A 19,116-nucleotide genomic window follows, 5' to 3' on the forward strand; every position below is an offset into this window, starting at 1 on the left:
AACCATCTGTTTCATATTTTCTACCAACTCCTCACCCATGTGGCCACTCCCTGCTTCCCTCTCTATCCCTTGGTACCCCTTGTAGTTTCCTAGCTAACAAGGTCACTTCGTGCTTCTGCATCTTGAGTCACAGGTTGCATGGTCCTACCATGCAGACATATCTGTGTTTCTCTTCTTCCCTGGACAAATATCTCTTTATTTTGTAAGGCTCCTCTCAAGCATTATCTCCAGAAAACCTTTGCTAGCATCTTTCTGTCCCAACCCCCACAGCTGAACAAAATGTCCGTGTCATTGCCACATTAGTTCAGTTGTGTGCCTCTCCTTTGAAACCACAGGCTCTGAGAGCAGGCAGAGACTACATCTCATACCTTGTGTCTCTGGCATATGAAAATGTAGCAAAATTAAATGATCTGTTACCCATGCCATCTTGAGTGGTGCCCGGCAGGCGTGTGTCTCCTACACAAGTGGGACCTGAACTATTTCCATTACCAAGGTAGTCTCCAAAGCACGTTTCCTGTAAAGCTTCCTATTATAGACCTGAATCAAGGGGTTCCTGAGAAAAAAACAGATGATTTTCCCCAATTAGAGACTGACGTCTGTGCAGATGGAACCAGGGACCAAATTGGCAAGTCCACATAGACATGTGATTTAAGTCAGGGCCTCTCCAGGATATTCTGGGACAGAATCCAATGAAGAATTGGCCAACATGATACTATCTTTGATATAAACTCAAATGGACAGGGATCTTCATTCAGGAAGGAAGTACACACACTCACACAAACAACACACAAACTTCTTCAGGCAACAAAAAGACTAAAAAATATAACTCAATCCAGGCTTAAAAAGAGACTAGATTAGGTTACCCAATACACTGGCTAATTAGAATAACTACCTGGAACCACAAATGTTACTGGCACTGATATCGATTCTAGACCAGAGACATGATTTTACAACCACCAATGCCCCACAAAATGCTCATGTTAATAGTTATAGAGCTTGTGCTTCTGTTTCCATGAAAACTAGAATACAAGTTCCTAGCTTCTTCTGTGGGAGAAGGGGCTTAGCAAGGCTGTATGTTTCCAAGCATAAAGAGGATATTTAAGAAATTGGTGGTAGCCTGAAAGTATGACAAATGTCCACCTTACATATGTAACCCATGCATTTCTCAAAGCCACCCAACAAGAAAATTTACAGATGACAAAGGTGAGGTATATAATAACCTGTCCGAGGCTAGTAAGATTACATACAATCCAGTTCTTTTGATTGCAAACCTCATAGTTCTCCATGTGATATGGAGATAGGCTGTCTCCCAAGGAGAAGGCCTAAAGCCACACTGAGAAATGATCATAGACAGGAGAAATCAGAGAGAATCTCAGAAAAACTGCTAGGAGGGGTAGGAAGCTGAGCCTCCACCTACCTTAAATACGGTTCTCACAGTATCCTGACACTCCTCAGTTACCCCGTAGCTTCGGGGCTGCCTCATCTGGGGACATCCCAGAAGCCCTCCTCCCACTGCCTCCCACATTTCCTACGCACTTTTCCTTCCCACAGTCTGAGATACGCATTCCAAATGTAGAAGGACGAAATGCTATTTTTTTTTCCCCTCCACAACAGGGGAGGGAGAGGGGTGTGTGGATTAACATCACCTGTCAAATTTTTTTCTAAATATAAAACTTCGTTTACTTTCCTTGCCCAAAATTCTGATGGCCCCTTTCTCTCTGCCCAATTAACTGCTAATTATCATAATTTATTTACATACATATGTTCTCTGCCTGTTTCCCTGCCTGCCTCGCTATGGGTGTTCAATGGTAACTAGGTGGGTTGAAGACTGGGAGCTGTGATCTCTGGTCCAGTCTGTGAATCTGGGAAGGCTACTTCCTCCTCTGTCTCAGCTTCCTCGGGAAGAAAGGGAAGGGGCTGCAGAGGGGTGCTGACATCTACTGAGGCTTCTGTCTTCAACATTCTAGCATTTCTCTCTTGTCCTGGCTAATTCACAAAGCATCTGGGAGGAACACATGAGATAACGTATTTGAAAGTACAGTGAATAATAGGCCGCATCAGAGCAACGTAGCATTATTTAAATCTGCAACCTGCTAGCCCATTTTTTTGAGTTCCTGTAGCATTGCATGCCCAGCCAAGAACTCTCTTAGCCCCACCAGCCATGTTAGGTGATGATGATGGGAAAAAATTGAAAGAAGAAAACACAGGTGAGCGGGAGAGGGCAGGTATAGAAGAGCCCTGTGATTTAAGCTCTTCTATCATTCTAGTTTTCTAGAGATGATAATAGGGCTTCTGGCTCCAGTGAGAGAAATCCCTGTTCTTGAGAGATTTGCAACGAAACTTCGATGTTAGCAGAAAAATGTGCTTATGTCTATCTTTTCATACACCTCATCCCATGTCCATCCCACACACTAGCACTGTGCCGAGAATGACAGGAGCAGGCAGATAAGTCATTTCACCAACAGTGACAACGTGGGCCCTCATTTTAATTTAATCATCAGGATTGACAGGATTTTTGCCTGGTAACAAATCACCAGCCCTCTTGCCTGGGCTGGTTTTACACTAGATTGAGCCCCATCATCCTTCACGCTGTATTACATCCGCACCTTCGCTAGGAGGAAACCCAATTTGCTCTGGATCCTTTGCACACCTCGCAATGATAGTAGCCAGTGATTTTTCTGAGGCAAGCTTCCAGTAAATATTTAGGGAGTGATTCTGTCATGTCTCGATTACAGATTCCATTTGAGTGAGGCTGACATTTCTGAAACTTGGAAAAACTACTAAACCTTTCCAAAGAAAACAAATTACTTTAACAGTAAATGTTCCCGTGATCAAGGGCTCACACCCCCAATTACACATAGTACTTTATTTCCTTGCTCACCCCAATGAAAGGGAATAAAGCAAGGTATGTGGTTCTCTAAACTCTTCCTACGTGGAGAGATTTTTTGAACAAAACTGTGAATTAAGAAGAGATAGACTGTTTTAACCACAGGGGGCTTTCTTTTCCTTGCTTTTCTGAGTCCTCTTATCCCATCCTCCTCTTTCAATACTCTGCAGGCAACAAGCTTCAAGCTGTGCACAGATTTAACTGTTGCACCATGAATCCGGAGGCTCTCACTCATGTACACATGAATGAAAGGAAGACTCTCAAAAAGTGCCAAGTGTTTAGATCAAAGTAAGCAATGACTAAGGATGTATTTTCAGAGGTCAAGTGGGGGAAACTTTTTTTTAATGCCCTTTAGATCATTCTTGATCAGCAACCCTTTCTTCTTCTGCATCATCTCCACTTTACCACCAACTGCAACAGAAATTGGGCAAAGTTTCAGGCTCCCTGCCCTGGGAGAACCTGCCATCTTATTAGAGGCACAATAGAAGCAAGCGTCTCTGGGCCTATCACGGTACCACACACATCACACCCTTTGCCTCCATGAGTTCCACAACAAGGAGGTAACGTACACACTGTGCCATTTTTCAAATTAATCTCTAAGATTTAGTTACTTGTCCAAGGGGGGACAAGCTAATAAGTAATGGACAAAGGTTTCAATTTGTATTTAGACATTAAAGTTTCTTTTTTCCCCACTGTAGCCCAGGTCCTCACATGCAGGAGATCTTGTCAATCTATACACAGTGCACCTTACCATTCATTGCCGTTTCACTGATTCACAATGTTGGGCTTCCCTCCCCAGAGGTTTGTAAACTCCTTGAAGAGAGGGACAATGTCTTGTCCTTTCCCACCACACATGATTGATGCTGACATGAAGGCTCACAATGAAGCAGGGAAAGGAATGTGTGGGTCAGGGACTCAGGAACACAGCAAAGGAATTTTGAAGAAAGCAACTGTCAAATGTGAGTTTTGACAGGGATGTGAAGGACAGAAAATACAGGCGATGGTGAGAAGAGGGCAGGACAGTCCAGGCACAGCAAGAGGCCCGTGAAGAGGAAGAAGGGACAATGTGCAGCGATTCACGTGGTCACTAGCATCACAGAGGCTCAGGACCACCAGGACTGAGGGGACCAAGGTGAGCTCAGATGCCAGAACCAAAGGAAATGAGATACATCCTGACAGTAAAATACAACAATGTTCCGGGTTTCGGTGGATCCCAATGAGCTGTTCAAAATAGGGTGTGTTCCTTGGAAAACTCCATCAGCCCGTTAGAGGGGATGCAGAGAAGGTCTGCTAACTAAGCATGATGTGTTCTCGTACTGCACAGAATGTCACCAGGAAGAACAAATGGCGTCAGCTGCCACCACGCTGTGGCATTCCACTTTACAAAATGATATGTCATTATTAAGCAGTGAGGGATATTGATTTCCCAGTGTGTTTCCTGCTTGCTCAATTGCTGTGGTTACAATGACGACGTATACGTTAAATACAATGAGGAGACCCAGAACACTTATCTGTGGGGTCCCCAATAATGTGCAACTTGCTCTTCAGTCTGCAAGTGATCAGATACCCTGACACCCACCTTGATTCAAAAGGAGCCTTGCTTTATTTATTTATCTATTGATTAGCTAAGTGATTGATTGATGAGATGGTTTAAATGTGAGAAATCTCCTCATCTGGAGTTGAGATGGCCATGCGGTGTGGGGAGTGGTCTGGAAGGTGAGCAGGGTCTGGTCCCAGGTTTACAGTCAATCACCAAGTCACCTTTCCCTCTCTGCCAAAGGAGAAAATTGTACCAAATTATTCCTAAGATCCCTTTAATCACTAAAACTATATTATTCTCTAGAGCTTTAAAAGACATTTTTAAAAACTCAGTAGATATTTATTTTGTGCCTAACATGTGTCAAGCATGGTTCTAAACCCTAAGGAACTACAGTTTAAAAACAAAGACCCTGCCTTCCTGGAGTTGAACTTCCAGTGGATGAAGATGGACAGCAAAAAAAATAATAAACAAGTAAATATATATTATATCAGATGAAGCAGGTTCAATGAAGGGAAATTAAGCAGGATAATGGTGAGGAACCGTCTGGTAACAGGAAAGCCTTTGCTGATAGTCACCTCTGAGCAGAGGACAAAATTAAGTGAGACAGTGAACCACACAGATATTTGGACAAAAGTATTTTAGGTAGAGGGAGCAAGTGCAAAGGGCCTGAGGCACGAGTGTAACTTGAAATGTACGGGAAATCTGCCCCAGCGTTTCTCAGTGTGGACAGACATTTCAAAGTTTATCTGGTCATTTCCATGTTCCCAAACTTGCTGTTGGATCGACACAGACTTGAACAAAATTGCAACAAAATTGTTGGGGTATTCTGGAAAAGGCCTGCCCTACTGTGTGCGGGAAGTCCACAGTTAGCTCGCTGAACCAGACACACTGCAGACAGCAGAACTGTCCCAGGAGCACATATAAAGACTCAGTTTTCCTGAGCAAGTCAGTCGTCCACTTCACCAATAGTAAGCCTCATTCTGAGACCTTTCCCCCACCCCACAGGAAGAAAAGCTGCAACTTAGCCCTTTGGGGGAGGAAGCCAAAAACCAAATCTGCTTTGTGAAGGTGAGGACAGTCTTTTGCCTAGGTGTCCATCATGAAAAGAGCATTTGTAGTTACAGACATAAAATCACCCTGTAAACACTTAATAGCTTAATAAGATTTTTAATGAGTCTATTTGAAAATGAGAAACCCTGCTGTATAAAATGGGCCCATAAAATGTTATACAGCTGTGCTGTGTCTTCAAACAAATTGCAAGCTGATCTCATCCAGTGTCCTGGAATATTAAGTGCTGAGTTCAGGCCACTATCCAGTTTTGGATGCACTTGACTCTAAGCATCCATGAGAAAGACTTCAAATACCTCTGGAGAAGCCGTACAAACCAGAAGAGTGGTGGCTGACCACACAGGCACTCCAGAAAGATCTATTTTCATGTTTACAGCTTTCCTAATTCCTTTATTCCTTCACCTTACACTGATACCCCTTTCCTCTGGATTCCTATGTTTTTTTTTTAATATCATTATCATATTGGTTTAACATTTCTCTTTAGAATTAACCAGTCACTGCTGTTAGGAAGAAGTTGAAAGAACACTTTGCACTGCTATACCTGGGCCTGTACATAGTAACCCCCACCCAAGGTAACAGGAAGCTAAATTCCCTGAGATTTTTAAACCAAATGCTGCAGGAGTTTAGAAATAGGAGGAAGAATTGCTATTATAAATAAGTAAGAAAGACTTCCTGGAAATGGCAATATTTTTGGCAAGCCTTGAGGTGAAGACTCTCCAGAAGAATGAGAAATGCTACAGAGAGAAGGTGTTGGTGTGTTGGCAGAAATGTGAATAGCCCAACATAGTTTGGAGCAAGATTGAGTACAAAGGCATTAAAAGGAAAAGGCTTAAAAGGTAGGGTGAGAATCAGATAATGTAGACCCTTGAAAGAGCCGCAGATGACATCAGATTTATAGTGTCCCCTGCCCCATAAGCAGCTGAGAATTTGTTGTTCTAGAGGAGAAGAGACCCTCCCCAGAGCACAGTCCCCTCTCTCTGAAACCCTGCCGTCAATCCTGATCATTCTGTGGCACACCCTCAATGCCCCAACACGCAAATTAAGCACCAGTCCTCCATCCACCAACAGACCTTGGTTTTATCTACCTTTTTGTTTTGTCTAATTATGCTTGTTTATTTGTCGCTTTGCCCTTTCCTTGTTTTTCTTCTATTTTAGGAAAAGAAATTTGGGAAAGACTATAACGTAACTCTAAGTTTTTCCTGGTAAGAAAGAAGCGTACCACAACCATTTTACGTTGGGCTTAGTAAAAATCCAGAAGCCAGTGCCCAAGATACTACCTCCTCTCAGAGGAATAGGCTCTGATAGCAGATGTCCCTTCACCTTACCATGTGATACACCGGAAGCTAGCAACAGCGGCTAGATTTGGGGGTTGGGAAGAATGAGCAGGTATATGTCTGAGGGCTGAGGGGTTTAGCTGCCATCACTTTCTTCTCTAGGTAAGAGGACTCTTGGCAGCTGGAGGTAACAGCCGTCTTGGAAGACAAGACATCACACTGGAGTGATCATCACCACTTCAGATAGTGAAGCTGTTGAGTTATTTCTGTTTTTATAAACCTAAGAGATGCCTTTGACTTCTGCCCGAGGTGCTCACATAGTGGTGTTGCCTGCCAAAGTGCTAAGGCAGAGTGAAGAAGTGGAAGATTTCCCTCAGTCTCTACTCTTAAATGTGACATTCTACTAAACACCACGGACTGGCTGCAAGTCACTCATGAAGCCAAGGCTTAGCTAAGGGGTTGGAAAAATAGAACGGGTAATCAAACTGCAACAAATAGATCCAATAGAATGCATCTCAAACTGCAACAAAAAGGAAATATAAATATCACAGACTCAGCAATTAGAAATCATGACCCCCAAGCCATTATGGGGACTCCAGATTGTTGTCTCTGCAAGTTGGACAGAATGGCCATTTCTAGAGTCTCTGGAGAGTAAGGGGCCTTACTCAAAAATCTTCTCCCCCCTGCTTCATACATTCCTGCATACATTCCTTCCTTGTCAAGGACGCCAAGGAATTTTTTTTTTTCTGAATTAGATATAAAGCTGAAATGGTGGCCAGGCATGTTGGCTCATGCCTATAATCATAACACTCGGGGAGGCCTAGGAAGGTGGATTGCTTGAGCTCAGGAGTTCAAGACCAGTCTGAGCAAGAGCAAGATTCTGCCTCTACTAAAAATAGAAAAACTAGCCAAGAATTGTGGCAGGTACCTGTATTCCCATCTACAAGGGAGGCTGAAGCAGGAGAATTGCTTGAGCCCAAGAGTTTGCGGTTGCTGTGAGCTATGATGATGCCACAGCACTCTATCCAGGATGACAGAGTGAGACTCTGTCTCAAAGAAAAGAAAAACCAAAAGCTGAATGGCAATTGAGTAGGGGACCATAAACAAGAGACTCAATGCATTCTCCAAAAGATATGACTATATCGTCTTTTGCCAAAGGATGGATTTTAAGGAAGTGAGAAAGGAATACATGAGGACATTGAAGATCTTAATTGGTAAAGAAAGGAGTCTGGATACTTAAAATAAATCCCACCCAATCGATTCTTGGATTCAATCTTCTAAACTGTTGTTGAGGATTTTTATGTCTAAGTTCATGAGAGATGTTGATCTCTTCTTTTTATATAATTCCCCTCCTTTTTTTGTGGTAACATTGAGCTCTTAAAATGAGCAAAGTATTTACTCTTTTTTTATTTTCTGGAATAGATTATGTAAAATTCATGTTAATTCTGCAATGAATGTTGGATAAAATTCTCCACTGAAACCACTGTAGGTCTGCAGATTTTTTTACAGAGTAGCTGCTTAGTTACAAATTCAGTTTCCATAATTGTTATAGGGTCATGCAAATTATCTATTTAATATTAAGTGAATTGAAGTTGTTTGTGTATTTTGAGGAATTGGTCAATTTCACCTAAGTGGTCAAATATATGTTTGCAGAGATAGTCATCTCAATCTGTTATCATCCTTTTGATGTCTTCAGAGTTTGTAATTATGTCCTTTGTTTTATTCTTTATGTTGGTAATTTGCATATTCTCTCCTTTTTCTTTGCCAGTCTTGCTTCAGATTTGTTAATTTAACTGATAATTTTCATTTTCTTGATCTTTCTCTATTGCTATTTTTTTCAATTTCATTAATTTCTGGACTTAACTATTTTCTTCCTAGGACTGAGTTATTTTGCTCTTCTTATTCTAGATTCTTGAAGTGGGTGCTTAAATTTATGATTTGAATTGTCTTTTCTTCTCTATTGGAAGTATTCAAAGCTAAAAATTTTCCTATCAGAATAGGAGCGTTTTGTTTTTATTTCATTCAGTGTCATTTTTTATTTACCTCAAGACTTCCTCCTTGAACCATGAATTATTAAGAAATGAATTGCGTGGTTCTCAACTGTTTCAAGATCTTCCTGTTTTCTTTTTGTTATTGATTTGATTTGATTGTGGTCAGAGAGTACATTCTCTATGAATTTAATTCTTCTAAATTTGTTGAGTTGTATTCCATGGTCCAGGATATGATTGACCTTACTATATATTCTACAGATACTTGAAAGAGCAGGAATATTTCCCTGCTTTTTTTGGAGTGGAATGTTCTATAAATGTGGAAAACTTATTTCATGGTGCTGTTGAATTCCACCGTATCTTTGCTGATTTCTTGTCTAATTGTTCTATCAGTTCTTGATACAGAAGTGTTGAAATACAATTACTATAGTTATGAATTTGTTTATTTCTACTCTTAGTTTGTTTCATGTATTTTATGGCTCTTTTGTTTAGTTCCTATATGTTTAGGATTCCAATGTCTTCTTAAGAAATCATCTACTTTATCTGACACTAATATAGCTATTCTTAATTAATGTAATCAATGCTTGGATGATTCAGCTCCTTTCCATCTATTTACTTTCAACCTCCCTATATCCTATATTTGAAATGCGTTTCTTATAGAAAATTTGTAGTTGGGTGATATTTGTTGAATCCATGTACCTGCCTTTTCATTAATGCACTTATATGTCATTTACATTTAGTGCAATAATTGATACGTTAGAGTTGTGGTGTGTCTTTTGGTTTTTTGTTTTCTCTTGGTTCTACTCTTATTTATGTTTTCTTTCCTTTCATTCTTAAAGGATATTTTTCACTGGGTACAGGAGTCTACTTTGACACTTATTTTCTCTTAACACTTGAGAAGAAATGCGCCTCTGCTTTTCTGGCCTCTGTGATTTCTGATGAGAAATTCAATGCTATTTGAATTGCTTTTCCCCTATAGACAAGCCGTTGTTCCTCTAACACTTCTCTCAAAACCTTTCTTCAATTTTAGTTCTCAGAAGTTTGACTATGAAGTTTTCTGGTGGGATTCCTTTGGGTTTATTCTCTTTAAGTTTCCTTCAGCTTCTTGAATCTATCCATTTATGTCTTTTGCCAAGTTTGAAAACTTTTCAGGCTTTTCTGTTTTATGAATTATTTTTTATTCTTCCCTCTATTCTTTCTTTCTGGAAATTTATTGGCACAAATGTTACATTTTTAAAAAAAAATAATTTTTCCAGTTTCCTTAGGCTACATTCTTTTTTATTATTCTATTTACTCTATAATTTTTATATTATGTGATTTCTACTATTCTGTCTTCACATTCTCTGCTTCTTTCATTTTCCCCTTCATTCAGCTCTTGAGTCCTCTCACTAAGCCTTTTATTTTGGTTACCTTTCAGTGCTAATGTTTGTATTTGGTTCTTCTTTATATTATCTATTTCACTGTTGAGACTTCTTATGCTCCTCTGAGGCTTATTTTTTTTTTGTTTTAGTTTTGTTGATAATTGCTAGTGAAGCCCTTTAATCATGGCTGCTCTACATTTTGTCTTGCAGATAATTTTAACAGCTTTGATATCTCAGTGTTGGCATCAATGGCTTATCTTGTTTTAGTTATTCATGGTTCTTAGTGTAGTCAATAATTTTCAATTCAAACTTGTACATTTTCAATATTATCTTCTGAGTCTCTAAAGCTTATTTAAAGCTTCTAATTTAGCTACCTTACTCTGACAACACTTTGTCAGGGGAAGAGAAAGGAGGGGTCAAAATGGGGACAGAAGTCCAGGCTTTCAAGCAGCTTCTGTTACACCTGAATGGGGAGAAGCTGCTCACTACTGCTGGGTGAAAGTGTTATTTCTAGCTCTTCCACCACGTTGTAGATGTCTGCTTAGCGGAGACGGAGAGAAGTGGTTCCTTACCCGTCCTCACACTGCCTTCACTGAACCAGATGGTAGCCCTGTTATTGCTGGGGCCTGCTTACAAGTTTCGTTTATTCTAGCCTTCCTCTGACACCAGTCCAGCAAGGTGGGAGGGTTTGCTTGTCATCTCTGTGATTCTTTAGGTAGAGCGAGTAGGTTTTTACTGAGACTTTCTTGGTATGCTACCATATCATGTTAGCTTCTCAAACACCCGCTCTGGGAGATATAAAACCACAAAAAGAAAACCCAGGGAACTCACTACCTTGTCATTCTGTGAGTCCCAGAATCTCCATTTGATCTGCCTTCTCTCTACCTTTCCGTCTTTTTCTGTTTTTTGTATAATTATGGCCCAGGGTTTTAATTGTACTTAATGGGAAGGACAGGAAAAGGAAGTCTATGCTATTTTCCCAGATACAAGAGTCCTCTGCTGGCTAACTTTTGAAGTTACCTCATTTGTCACTGACAAAATGTTACACATAAATCCCAATAAGTGACAGTCCCATTGTATTCTGCATTGTCACTCCTCCATATCTGAGGAGCTAGATTTCATTTGCAGAGTCACATTTTTTAAATGAACATTAACTACTAATGTACAAAAGTATAGTTTCCCATGAATAGTACTGCATTAGAAAATCTTGTTATATGAGAAATAGTTGGGAAGCCTAAATCTGGTTGGTGTGTTAGACTGGCTGCCATCCAGTGGGCTCAATTGGTGTTTTGTGAATCCTAAGGGCCCGACAAAGGTTCCTGGTCTCTAGCTAAATGAGGCAGTGCAGTCTCAATAAAAAGGACTTGCTGATAATAATGACAACCCTGTGTATTTTATGTAGCCAGAGTATAGAAAGATTTACAGGTAGCCTCTCACTTGGTTCCAGCTACAACCCTGTGACATAGGAACTCAGCAATGTCCTCATCCTTAAGACATGTGAGAACCAAAACTTAAAAAGTTGAGTAAATTACCCAAGCCCACACAACTAAGGAGTAAAGTCTGGGTTCAGTCCCAAGTCTGTCTTACGTCAGAGCCAGGGTCCTTAACCTCTGTGCCTCCCGCCTCTCAGACAGAGCTTCTGAGCAATCAAACAGGCTGTATCTGACTCTGTAAAAGCATTTTATTATTAAATAAATATTTCTCAGCAAGCCATAGCCTAACATCTTATGGTGAAAAGATCTTTAATTACCTTGTTCATAAGAAAAGAGTTAACTAGCTATCTGGTTCTGTTCTTTGCCTCTCAGTAATTTAATCATTTCATATTAAGAGAGCTTGTATATATACCTCTGAGATGTGCTGGCCTTTCTTCTTCATGTATCTTAGCTTATTTACTTGAGAACTAAATTTCTCAAGTGGTGCGTGAAAAGTATAGGAAAATTCACTACCAGAAAATTAGATCAAATTGTTGTGAGTTTTTTTGTTTGTTCGATCAATTTTTTTTTTTTTGTGCTGTTTTCCCCTTTCCTTGCTTCAGTCTCTTTGAAGACTGTCTTCATCTACATGCATTTTATCTTTAATGTTTCTCATTTTTTCTGGAAGGGAAGATTTTACAAATGGAAAAAGAAGTTTTAACTTCGCTCAATTTCTGCTTTGGTAGTAATTATTTTTTATCCAATTTTTATGTCTTAGATTCATGTAAAAGTGAATCTAAAACTTTTTGCTCTGGACCTGGCTTGTATTAATTAGAGTAATGTTTGCTTTAAGACACAACAACTCTGTGTGTGTGTATATGCATGTGTCATGTTTGGGGGACTAACCTGAGTATCACACAAAGCTGAATTTTAACTTGTTTATATTCACTTACTAATTATAAGGCCTGGGTCCTCTCTCCATTAATAAAAATAAAAATAATTATACAACCTCTCTTGAAAGTATGCTGTGTCCTAAGTGAGGTAATAAATAATATACCTAACTCAGTGTCTAAAGCACATACAAAGCATTCTGATAGAATCAACATCCTTCCCTTTGTCACATCATTTATCAGCACGATGAGAAAACATTTGCCTGGGGCAGTGCCTGTAGCTCAAAGGAATAGGGTGCAGGCCCCATATACAGGAGGTGGTGGGTTCAAACCCAGCCCCGGCTAAAAAACTGCAAAAAAAAAAAAAAAAAAAAACCAAAAGAAAACATTAGCCTGTTCTATAATCACAGATACCTGAGCAGAAGTTATTTACTCCAACACCAAGAAAAAAGTTATTTCCAGAAAAATATTACATACTTATATAATGTGCTCTTATCATCTGAGTGAAGGTTTAGATTCTCAAATTTTCTAAAACAACATTGTTCTACAGAACTTCCCACAGTGATGGAAATTATCTATAGATGCACTCACTAATCTCTAGCCACTAACCACATGTGTCTATCAAGCACTTGAAATGTTGCTAATGCAATTGAAGAACTGATTTTTTTGTTTTAATCAACGTAAATGTAAAGAGCCACATGTGGCTAGTAGGTCAGTGAGCTGACAGCACAGTTATAGAGACTGGTCCCATTTGTGGAACTGATTGGCTTTTTTTTTTTTTTGCAGTTTTTGGTAGGGGCTGGGCTTGAACCCACCACCCCCAGTATATGAAGCCGTCGCCCTACTCCTTGAGCCAGAGGCACTGCCAGAGCTGATTGACTTTTCAAAAAAATATTAAATGCTACTCAGTTCAGTGTGCAATGAAAATATAATAGGCTCCCCAGGAGTTTGGGAAGAATTGGCAAATCAATGCTGCTGCCTTGAGCTTCCTGTTCTCTCCTTTTCTTTTTATCCCAGTGTCAGACTTTTTAAAATCTTAATCCTATCCCTCCACATTATTTAAGCAGATGAAATCGAGCTAAAGTTATCAAATATTAATAATTATTAAATTAAACAGAGAACCTCATAGCTCTGTGTAAAAGACTTTCTTTTAGTAATGTTTCCTTTAGTGATGGAATGGGAGAAGGAGGAAGATGAGCTGATGTTCCCAGCACCAACTGGTGTCTTTTCTTCAACAGGCCAACAGAGCAAATGGGGCATACTAACCACTGCCTTGGAGGAAGAGTGATTGCTGAGGGCAAAGCATCAATGGGAACAGATTGGTGGCGGGTCTATTAATAAGGCAAGATGAAAGTATTATTAGTTTGACTTAATCTGTATGTTGTTGCTTGATATCTGCCAGGAATTGGTTTCAAGACCCCCAAGGATACCCAAATCCTCCCATATACTTTAAATTATCTCTAGATTTATTATAATACCCAAAACAAGGTAAATGTTATACAAATTATGGCATACTACATTTTTAGGTATTTTCTATTGTTGTATTATTTGGGGGTTTTTCCCAAATATTTTTGATCCACAGCTGCTTGAATTCACAGACACTGAAGCTGTGGATACGAAAGGCTGACCGTATGCTGAATCTCATTTTTAAAGAGACTGGGTTCTTTATTTGTTATATGCCTCAGCCAGATTACAAATGAGGCAAAAAGAGATTTATGACAGATTCAGCAAACCCTAGGCTTCCTATATCCTAGTTTGCTAACTTCTACACTTGATTCACTAGCCTGGCACATCCTTGCGTAGGACACAAGGTATTAGTACCCACTGGGCTGATTCTCTTAATGGCCAATTGCAGATATAATAAGTGACTGGTTGTGTCCAGAATTTTTGTGACTATGAGATAGAGGAGGGCAGCACCTGTGGCTCAAGGAGTAGAGCGCCAGCCCCATATACCGGGGGATAGCAGGTTCAAGCCTGGTCCCAGCCAAAACTATGGAATAGAGGTTTTTGATTGTTTGTTTTCTGGCACTTAAAGCCAATAGTTGGGTAAAAAGCTCTCAAAGTAACCTTAGTTTTCAGAGAAATGAACCCTCTACTCAAGATACAAATCTTGGCCCTAACAACAATATGTCCAGGTCACAATTACACAAAGGGAAGCCCCACCTGAAGGGACACAAACTTGAGTTACAAAATTCTCCTTTACAATGTAGGTTGGTACTTAATATGCATGTCCTTTCGCAAGGATCTCAGAGTCCATGATGAGAGGGATTTGGCTAATTGTTTTGAGTTATGCCTACCCTAGTTTCACAATGAAATTATTCATGGCACAAATAAAAATTTCAAAAGAGCAAGGAGAAATGCCATATCTTATTCACTAAAGAGGGAGGTAGTATTAATTTATAGGTTGTGCTACTTCTCAAGGCCAAACTGAGAGTTTCCAGAGGAGCATTTCAGTGGGGTAGAGGTTTTACCCTGGCAGAGTTAAAGAGGCAGCCAGACAGGAAACAACCTCATGCCATGAAGTAAGGGAAGGAAGGTACCCACGGCAAGCTCCTGTCCTCTGGGAACAGATGACTCAATCAGTGCCTTCCAGAGGACAATGTGGTTTGCTGACCTTGTCCCGTGAGAAATCTCATTGCCTGTTACCCATCACGTTTAGAATCACAAATACTGAACTGTAGCGGAAGGCTCAGTGACATAGCCACTATTAGCACTGCCTATCAGCCCCCCAAGTGAGCCAAAGCTCGTTGCAAACTCTCTTCCTGTGCCCATTCTATTAAGCCGAAGCTAATGTTTACGAATGTCTATGGTACAGCACATGTACTAGAGTATTCTTTGCATTCCAGAAAGGAGGGCTGCCTGGTAGTTTGTACAGCTATATCCCCGCTATGTTAGTTCATTCTCCTTAGGACAATAGTACTTATTTTTAAGTTGGTCTATAAGGAGCTGGAAATGGTTTTTCTCTGGGGAAAAAAAAAAAAAAGAAAACCAAGAAAATCAAACCCATGACCTTGGTCTAATTAGCCCCACTGAATTAACACTACAAGCTGCATCCAACTGAGTTAACCAACCCAGACAGGGGCCAGTCATTAGGAAAGCCCCAGGGAGCAGTTGACTGACGTCCTGAAATGTTTCCAGTGGGTGGGTCTCTAATCTGACACATCTGTGAAGCCCTGAGACAGAACAACAATTCCTCCCAGGGGCCATCTCTAAACATTAAGGTAAAAAAACAGAAGCTCTCTCCTTCTGTGAAATGTCACTTTGCATTTTATCAGTCTAAGACTCAAAGGCCCTTGTTACATTGGGTCCTAATCTCAGGCATCCTTAGGTGTGCTGATGTCCTTTGTAGTTGCTGGATTAATATGCAAATAGGCTATGTTTTTGACTGCGTTTAAAAGGACAGCCAGTGTTAACTAGAGAGGAAAGTGGGAAGGGAAGATAGGGAGGTGGGAGACTGGAGGGAGGCACTACATCCATCTTATCCTAGGAAATAGACAACAGCGGCTAAGAATATTGATAAGAATATTGAAAATCAATTTTAAGTCAATCTTAAGTGTTTCCTACATGGAAAATCAAAAGTAGGATATTTCATACATTACTATTGGCCCGATTCTTTCATTCCTTGTCTATCATTTTAACTTTGTGGTTATTTTCCCCTCTCTCATTATGAGGTCATTTTCTTCTTGACAAAAATGTGTGTATGGGGGGGGGGCTGACTGAAAGTGTTTCCAGACAAAAATATCTCTATAAAAGGATTTCACAAACTGAGGCTTTCTCAGCTCTCCTGGGCCCTATCAGCTAAACAGTTCATGTCTGAGTTCCAAGGGTGTCAAGCATGAGGGGACTGAGCAATTAGCCAGGCTATGCCTGCTCTGTGCTCTACAGGGGTTGGGAGGAGAGGCAGAAGTGTAAATTTACCTGTGTGGCAAACTGTATAGTCAGTCACCCATATTTAGCACCCTCTTCTGTGGTGCCCTCTTTGTAGGAGGATTAGACATCCTGCCTTGATTGAACTTGGAAGGACCGTGTGACTTGCTTTGGTCACTGGGATATGAATGGAAATGTCTTTAGGTCACCAGTGGGCAGACTGTTTGAGGGCCTGTGCATAGTTTATCAAGCTCCCTCTGCTCTTTGCTTTAGTGTTTAGTAAAAGCAAATAAATAAAACTCCAAATGTAATCCTTCAAGATTTGACTCTTTGAAATCTATGTATGCCTTATAAAAATTTCAAATATCCTACTTCTTATACATGGAAAGCTTTGATTTCCATACAGTTGTTTCTGCTGCGGGCTCTACAAAGTCAAAACTGACCAATGATTGCTTATACTCACCAAATCTGCCATTGCTCTGAGGCAATACATGTTCCCCAAGAAATGGGAAGAAGTTAAAGGAGTTAAAAAATAGGAACTGTGAATATCTGAAAATATTATTCCCATATTTGTGGTAAAATACATGTCTTCCAGTAAACTATGATGAGTTCTGTGGTGTCTTTTTCTTGTATCTTTTCCTTACTACTTTGATACCAGTAATTTATAGGGAGTGTTTTCAAGATCCAGAAAAAGTTTATTTAAGACAGAATTTTATTTGAAATAATGCATTTCTTTTAAAACAATTAGAAAATACCAATTAAGTTTATACTCTTTAAGGCCAGATTCCTTATGCACGCTGTACATGCTGATGTTCAAACCAAAAAAATGCTTACCCTGAGATCTATGTACAAAGGGCAAGGCCAAGGTCAGCAATTTGCCTTTTGTTAGAGAGTCAGACAATCTCCCTGAGATAGGAACTCTGAGGTCAACTTGCCATGAATTATACTAAGAAAATGCAAACCAATAGCAAGAATTTGGCTAGTCTTATTTCTGCATATAATCAAATCAACTTTATTTAGAAAGTAAGTATAGTAGTGCAGATATGAAAGTGAAAACAGAATCTATCCATGTGATTGGAGGAACAGCAGTATGGCTGATGGTCATATTACACCATCAAGTCCAAACATTTGGTTCAGAGTTAGCTTTCCCTCATTTTTGCAATCAGTTCATCTTGGTGAGCTCTTCTATCTTGTTATTCTTCTGCTCCAGTGTTTTCTCCAGGACATACATACACAGCCTCCATCTGCAGGCTGGCCTGGTGAGTGGCTAGCCCCTGCTGTGTCCTACCTCAAACCTAGGTGAGCTCAGCATTGGCCCTGCCCAGTTTCTTCTCTGTGTGTACCTTCAGGGCCCAGTACCTTTGCTCCTTTTTCTTCACTTGGGACAGCTATTTCTGCACACATCTCTTTAGTATATTTTTATTCTTGAGGAAGCCTTCCAGGACCTCCTTCACCTTTTCATATCTCCTGAAAAGATAGTAGCTCACAGAAACTTCAAACCTTTGGACTCAAGAGATCCTCTTGCCTCAGCCTTCCAAGTATCTGGGACTACAAGCACCTACCACCACGGCCAGGTAGTTTTTCTATTTTTTAGTAGAGATGGAGTCTCACTCTTGATCGGGCTGGTCTGGAGGTCCTGAGCTCAGGCAATCTACCCACCTTAGCCTCTCAGAGTGCTAGGATTACAGGCATGAGCCACCATGCCCAGCTCAGTCAGAGACTTCTCCACCAAGTTCAGGTCATCCAGGTCTTGCTCCTTCTCCAGGATCAGCTGCTGCACATTTGGTGAGAGACCAACTTCTCTCTGTGTTCATCCTTTATCATCTGACCAATGCTCTTCTTATTCTCAGCCAGTATTTTCCTCATTTTATCACTTTCTGCTACTTTCTTCACATTTATCTTTCCACCTGTCACCTTCTCTCCTTGGTTCTGGTCTCTTTTCTGGCAATCTGGAGCACAGAGTCCCGGTCAGGCTATTGGGACAGAAGACCTGCAGGCTTCTCACCTCAACCGTCCCAACGCAGGAGTAAGGAGGTTTTTATGGAGATGGAGACATCTCTTGGGTGAGCCGCCTCTCTAATTGCAATCAACTCTGAGAGGATATCAAGATCATGCCCCCCAGGTTCCTGGGAGGATTTCTCTGGCACTTACAAGCCTGGCGTTTGGTGGGGGGCCAGCCCTCATGTGACAGGGTACTGGATTTTTGCCAGAGCATTCACAAGAGCTTCAGTATCCTCAAAGTTTGGCTCTGAACACGGGAATGGGGACTTTTCACATTATCTTCATTCACTTATACCCCAGAATTACTCACCCACAATTGCTCCCTGGCCCTCATCATCATTATAAAGCCCACAGCCTGCCATTTTCACTCTTAGGGGTCATCGATATCTTATAGACATGACCATTCCACTGCTATATGTACTCAAGAAGATAACAATTTTATCAATAATTTTCTCTGTGGTTCTAACTTTCTTTAGTAACAAATCAATTCATCAAAATATCTAGTAAAGTGTGGGACTTTAGTTTTCATTGGAGGAGTGATGTGGAAGCTGGGAAAGATAGTCATTTTTACCTATATAAATAGTGGATTCCTTTTAGAAGTGGCCACTCTGATAGACGGCCTTAGTTATTCCAAACTAAGAATAAGAATTCCAAACTAAGACTGAGCAATTAGCCAGGCTATGCCTGCTCTGTGCTCTACAGGGGTTGGGAGGAGAGGCAGAAGTGTAAATTTACCTGTGTGGCAAACTGTATAGTCAGTCACCCATATTTAGCACCCTCTTCTGTGGTGCCCTCTTTGTAGGAGGATTAGACATCCTGCCTTGATTG

At 40.5% G+C, this 19,116-nt stretch overlaps 1 pseudogene; it reads right to left on the reverse strand.

Annotated features, from left to right (window-relative positions):
• Nucleotides 1-17,449: 17,449 nt before the first annotated feature.
• LOC100946591 overlaps nt 17,450-19,116 on the reverse strand; it is a 5,211-nt pseudogene continuing 3,544 nt past the window's right edge.

Source organism: Otolemur garnettii, unplaced genomic scaffold, assembly GCF_000181295.1.
Source record: "Otolemur garnettii isolate 467f Iridium unplaced genomic scaffold, OtoGar3 scaffold00012, whole genome shotgun sequence".
Taxonomy (NCBI): domain Eukaryota; kingdom Metazoa; phylum Chordata; class Mammalia; order Primates; family Galagidae; genus Otolemur; species Otolemur garnettii.